General features: G+C 45.7%; 1 protein-coding gene across 1 annotated transcript in view; it reads right to left on the bottom strand.

Moving 5' to 3' along the window:
* Window positions 1-3,873: 3,873 nt before the first annotated feature.
* LOC126539064 (lysosomal alpha-glucosidase-like) overlaps window positions 3,874-6,366 on the bottom strand; it is a 61,659-nt gene continuing 59,166 nt past the window's right edge. Inside the window, exon 30 of the mRNA XM_072285225.1 lies at window positions 3,874-4,445. The gene's annotated coding sequence lies outside the window, so the exon portion shown is untranslated. The remainder of the gene's footprint in view (window positions 4,446-6,366) is intronic.

Raw genomic sequence — 6,366 nt, 5'->3', positions numbered from 1 at the left:
TATGTGGACTTTACAGTTTCCTTGGTCATCAGACAATAAGCCTTGTAATCATAAGATCTTATGTTTATGCATAGAAAGAAAAATTTGATGCATTCCCCAAATACCTATATGAGTAATTTACTGCTCCAGTAAAAGCAGTACACAGCCTAAATGCCACAGCAAGGGCATGAAAAGTGGCACCCTTAATGCTGCTAAGTAGCATGAGAGAAAAATATTGACCAGGCTTCTTCACCTTGAGCCCAAAGGCGAGTGGTCTTTCCAGCCCAGGTAGCCATGGCTCACTGCTCCCGCCCAAGCCTTGTTTACCAACTGTAGCTGGTTTTCATGGTCTTGCGTCACCGGCAGAGCCTACTGGTCTTCCAAATTTTCTTCTGGTCCACTTTCTGCATGTTATCGCCTGGTGGTGGTAATGACGGTGGTATGTCCAGGTTATTCCTGCACCCCAGCACCATGCGGTGCAGGATATTGGGCGTCTGGCAGGCAAAATTTGCAATCTCGCCTGTAGGCTCCTGGATACATGATGTGTTGCAGCATTCCATGCGGGTAGGTTCCAGCCTGGAGTCTTCTCCAGGTCACTGCTTGTTCCCTACTTCGTCTCTTGTGTGCCAGTAGGTAGCAACTTCTCTGCTTCCTGTAGTGCGCCAAGATCTCGGAGTACTTCCTGGGTATCCGTTCATCCTTCTCATGACCGCCGTGGGTCCGTGTTATGCGTGTCCGAGATGGCCCGGTGTGCGCGATTCCGAGCTGTGGCGTGCACCGCCTGGTTCCCTGTGAGAGACTTGTGTCCCGGTGTTCAGAGGATGCTTGCTTCTTCTATCCTGCCGTTTCTTACGACTTTCTGATCCTTCCGTTTATATACCTTCTGCACGCCTCTTGCAAGTCTGTAATCATGATAACCAGGGTCTTCTTGTATGGTGCGATGGCCAGGGCTATGCCACGCTCTTCGGTTATGCGCGAGTCCTTGGCACCTATGGATGTGGCTGTCAGTTTACCTTTCTCGTTGACCACACTGACTGCACATCTATCGCTTGCTTTGTACACTGCTGCGTCCGTATACCTCACGTTTTCTTCTTTGTTGGCGAGTTTGACTATTTGCTTTAGCGCTTGTTTTCTTGTCTTGCCCGTCTCCTTCCCTTGTAAACGAGATGCATGTTTCTGGGTATGTTACTGACGTGTAGCTTGTCTCTGATCTCATGTGGTATATACTGAGGTCTGTGCCTTTCAACCTCAATTTGGTAGCCTAGATCTTGGAGCAGGGCCCTTGCTGTCTTTGTCACCTTTTGTCTCTCCAGCTGGTTGATGTTGTGAGCTTCCAGGCGCTCTTTCCATGTGTTGTGCATCCCCATTTTGAGTAGTTTCACCGTGGAGGTGGAGGATGACAGGCCCATGGCAATTTTGTAAGCTTTTCTGATGAGAGTGTTGGTTTTGTCTCATTGACTGATCTTCGCGTCAACTATGGGGTTCTGTATGTGATGACGTTCGTGATCAGCGTTTGCATCATTCTCATGTAATCTTCTTCCATGAGTTCGTGACTTTTGCTCATCACCCTTTTGATCAAGTGAGTTACTTGTTGCAGTGTTCTCTGAATCTTTTCCAACTCTACTCCACTGGCCCCGTCCTCTTGAATCAGGAGTCCGAGGATGCAAAGCACTGAAACATGCGAAATCGTGACGCTTCTTACCACTAGTTTCAGGTCTGGTACCTGCTGCAGTTGTCGGCCTCTTGTGCGCTTTCTTAGCACCAAGAGCTCTGACTTTTCTGGTACGCACGTCAGTGCATATGCTTCCAGGCACTTTTCCGTTTTGTCAACTGCTTCTTGCAGAGCATCTGGCTGTTTTCCTGTTGACCCTCTCGCAGTCCGGATGGTGAGGTAGCATATATCAGCAAAATAAGTGGGCACTCGCACTTGAGACGCATGCACTCATTCATGTTCATTCACACTCATCAGCATTCAAGGTCAACTGCAATGAAATATTGGCTGGCATAAAAATTCTTAAAAAAAAATATATATATTATGGGGTTTTACGTGCCAAAACCACTTTCTGATTATGAGGCACGCCGTAGTGGGGGACTCCGGAAATTTCGACCACCTGGGGTTCTTTAACGTGCACCTAAATCTAAGTACACGGGTGTTTTCGCATTTCGCCCCCATCGAAATGCGGCCGCCGTGGCCGGGATTCGATCCCGCGACCTCGTGCTCAGCGGCCTAACACTTAATTCTTAGGATACTTTATATATAGAGGAGCCTTTGTGCAAAATTTGACGTTTGAAATACAAGATTAGTGAAGATCGCTTTAGTGTTATATACTATACTCACAACAAATTTAGCAAAACTGAAATTCCCTTGCAGTTGGCCTTTAACTCACGGTCGTACTCGCCTCCACTCACCAGCACTCGCTTGTATTCATATTTGCGTCCATTCACTCTCGCAAGTACTCACTTGTGCTCGTACTACACTACTCACACCAACCGCCATACTCGCACCTACTCACTCCCATTCAAACATCCACTCACATTCACCATCACTCACGTTTTTTGCCACTCACTCACTCGCGACTGTGTGAGCGAGCACGAGCAAGCATGCTTGTGAGTGAGCATGCTTACCCTATGTATGAGTGTTTAGTGACCAATTGTTTGCTCCCAAGTTCACATACGACATGATGTGCCTGTGGTTGAAAGGATGTCCTGAAACAATGCTTGTCATAATCATTGTCCTTAGTCCTTTTCTTAGCGGGGCAAAATTTGCCCAATATCTTTTCATTCAGTTCACTGTTTCCTCATTACCTTGTTCCCACGGTGGGTGAAAATTGGACAAAAAAAAATGAAAAATCAAGTTGCACATCACGTGTACAAAAGCAGATTAAGGCTCATTAACAGTAAATGAAAGGGCATTTGAGTTCGTCTAGAACTTTTGTCTGCGAATCAATGTACAAGAGAAAAAAACAAAGTTAGCTTACTCTGTGAAAGTACTGCTCCTGTAAGTTTACCATTTATACAAATTTATATACAATAGGCAAAGCTTGAAAATAACATGAGCATTTCGGCACCGCACAACTTTTGTCAGAAACATATGTAGACTTTTTACTCACCAAGAATAAAAAAAAGGCTGTTGACATAAAGTAAATACAGTTGACCTCCGTTAATTCTATTTCGGCTAATTCAATTTTTTTGGTTAATTCAATCCCAACTGAACACCCGGCAACTGAGCCGGCGCAGACGCATTTCTATGTGTCCGGACTTCTGTGTCGGCGGAACATGGGTGACAGCAAATGTGTTGAACACTTGTCATCCTCCTGTTGAAAACACCCATTTTCAGCCTGCTGTACGAATATTTTAATGCAATAACAACAGCTCACAATGTCCAATTACAGTACTTACCCCGATTCCAGCGCTCGCCTTTCTTTTATTCCAGAAAAAATTCGCTGTAAATTGGCTGCACGGTGCAATGGGATACAAAACCAAAACCACCTTAACAGTGTTCGTATACTTTTCCACAATGTACTGCAGCAAAGCTCACTTCACAAAACCGGTCCCCGTTGTGCAACACATATTAGACCCTTGCCCGTTTCTCTTGCTAAAAAATCGGGTGCACGTTGGATTTCTACTTTGCTTAGGAGCTTTAATGTGATCTCTACGTTAGTTTTCTAGTTTCAACACATAGAAAGCGTGTTTGATTCAGGGGCATGCTAAATTAAGCAAATGGTACTGGCAAGTGAATCAGTGGCATTCTTTTCTGCATCCTGTATGATTCAACCCATTGGATAATTCAAGCAGTTTCGTTGGTCCTGCCAGGGTCACATTAATGGAAGTGGACTGTAGCACATACTCCAAGAACATTTTTGTAACATTACACAGCAAACTAAAATAAATATATACGCAAACTAAAACATTTATTAAACAACCAATTCCCAAATAAGCACGATGTCTCGCGATTTGAACATTAGTGTAGTTTGTCAAGAGCATGTCAACTTGAAAATGTGTATTCGTCATGGAAGAAAACGTTTCCCAGGGTTAAATTCAAATGTGTTCTTGCATAAACTACTGAACAACAACAAATATCAACAAGCAGAACTCAACTGTTTGCTGCGTTCTCACAGTACAATTTCTCAATCTGCCTGGCCAGGGCTCAATGTCACTGTCATCAGCATGCGACACGATACTTGAGGCCGATGTCCGCAGTTCATCCTTCACTGTCTCAATCACTGAAGCAACTGCACAAGTTCAGAACACATGCTCCGATGATTATTGTCTTTATGGATGCTGCATTGAAGAGGTGTCTGAACAGGTCGTTCAGCAGTCCAAAGGTGCCCTCAATAATCCCCCTCTGCAGACTGTGACTACAATAGTAGTTTCCTTTGCATCATGTCTTTCGTTGTAGCCTTGTGTAGTGTCAGGAGTTGAGGTTGCAAGGGATAAGCCGAGCCACCCAGAATGTACGTCCCCACCTGTGAAACATGCACGTACAAAGGTTAGCATTGTCTTGCTCATATTAAAACAACTACAGTCAAACTTAGTTATAGTGAACATGAAAAAGACGAAATATTGCTTATATTGCTGAATCATGAAGACAATTCCATGTATCTCAATCCCTATACATTGAACTTGGTTGGACGTGACATGAATATATTGTTACGAGGCATTTGGGCATGAATGCGTCAACAATGCAGCAGTACCCTGCAGCATGAAAAAGACAAGCGAGAATAAAATGCAGTGTGAGGTTTCATAAAAACTGTGCGGTTAAAGATGGGTCAAGTGTCAGAAAATCTGAGAAGGATGGGCGCAGACTCAACTGAATTTACTAAAACAAAACGAAAATTATGATTGTTAATCATTTGTGCAACAGACGCTTTGCAGGTAGGCTTTGCAGCTGGTGGATGCATGTGTGTCCCCAAGTATTCTGATATGAAACACCTCGATGACTTTGATGCCTGGTTGGCAGCCACATACCCACGAATGCAACACGCCAACTTGTCCAGCTGTCCATACTTTTGCTGCGAAAACTGTTTTGACAGCCTTGTACATATAATATTGAAACGGGCAGAGATATAAGGTTAAATGGGACTGTGTTTACTCTGCAGAAGATATGGCTCATACAACCAGTATGGCCGAACGTTAGGTTAGCCCCACTACGTCGGCTCTGTCGTCCTGTTGGTGATCGCCGTCTTTGTCCCTCTCGTGGCACCGTGACATAACCCCCAGCGGCGAAAGCACCGAGCCGGCGCCTTCTAGATGGCAGCCGCATGGTATGGCTTGAGACGACCCATGTGGACAATATCAGTTGACGTGGACGACGGGGAAGCATCGGCTGGAGCTATTTCATAAGTCACATCACTGAGCTGTCGGACGATGCGGTAAGGGCCAGAGTACCGGAAGAGCAGTTTTTCTGATAGGTCCACATGCCGTGAAGGAGTCCAAAGGAGGATGAGGTTGCCGGCAGAGAACGGGACATTACAGTGACGGTTGTCATAAAGAGACTTCTGTCTTGCGTGCAACTCAGAAAGGTGACGGTGGGCAATCGGGCCTGCCTGGGTGGCTGTAGCTACAGCATGACGAGCGTACTCAGACAGGGGCTCGAGAGCAGTTGGCAGGATTGTGTCGAAAGGCAACGTCAGGTCACGACCTAAGAGGAGATATAACGGGGAGTAGAGAGCGGTGTCCTGACGTGACGAGTTGTATGCAAATGTAACAAATAGAAGCACGGCACCCCAGTCACAATGATCTGAGGAGACATACATCGAGAGCATATCTGTAAGTGTTTGGTTCAGGCGTTCAGTGAGGCCGTTCGTTTGACAGTGGTATGCTGTCGTGAACTTGTGTTTCGTGGCACAAGAGGGAAGTAGATGCTTAATAACCCGAGATAAAAAGTACCGGCGCCTGTCTGTGAGAAGCTGGCGAGGAGCTCCGTGGTGTAAGATGACGTCTTCGAGCAGGAAGTCTGCAACTTGTGCAAGACCCTGCACCTCCACCAAAAATGAAACGGGCAGAGATATAAGGTAAAATGGGACCGTGTTCACTCCGCAGAAGATATGGCCAGTACAACCAGTATGGCCGAACGTTAGGTTTGCCCTACTACGTCACAACAGGACAATATCTTAGATAGCTGGCAGATAGCAGGGGCACAAAAGGCCCCTCTGTGCATGTGAGGTGGAAAGCACATAGTGGCAGCATTAAAGGATGAAAACCCAATGTCGACTCAGCGATGCTCTGGCTGCCACTACAGAAATGCCATCAAAGGCAATGGGCTTGTGCTTCTTGACTGTTTAGACTGTCAAGGTCAGGGTTTAGACTGACCGACTCTCAAGCAGACTGTAGTAAGGCCAGAGTATTTCCAACAAGGAACAAGCTACTTCTACAGCAGTTTTTCTC

The sequence above is a fragment of the Dermacentor andersoni genome, chromosome 11, assembly GCF_023375885.2.
Source record: "Dermacentor andersoni chromosome 11, qqDerAnde1_hic_scaffold, whole genome shotgun sequence".
Taxonomy (NCBI): Eukaryota; Metazoa; Arthropoda; class Arachnida; order Ixodida; family Ixodidae; genus Dermacentor; species Dermacentor andersoni.
The sequence above is the reverse complement of the archived record's forward strand: the minus strand, read 5'-3'. Positions and strand labels throughout refer to the sequence as shown.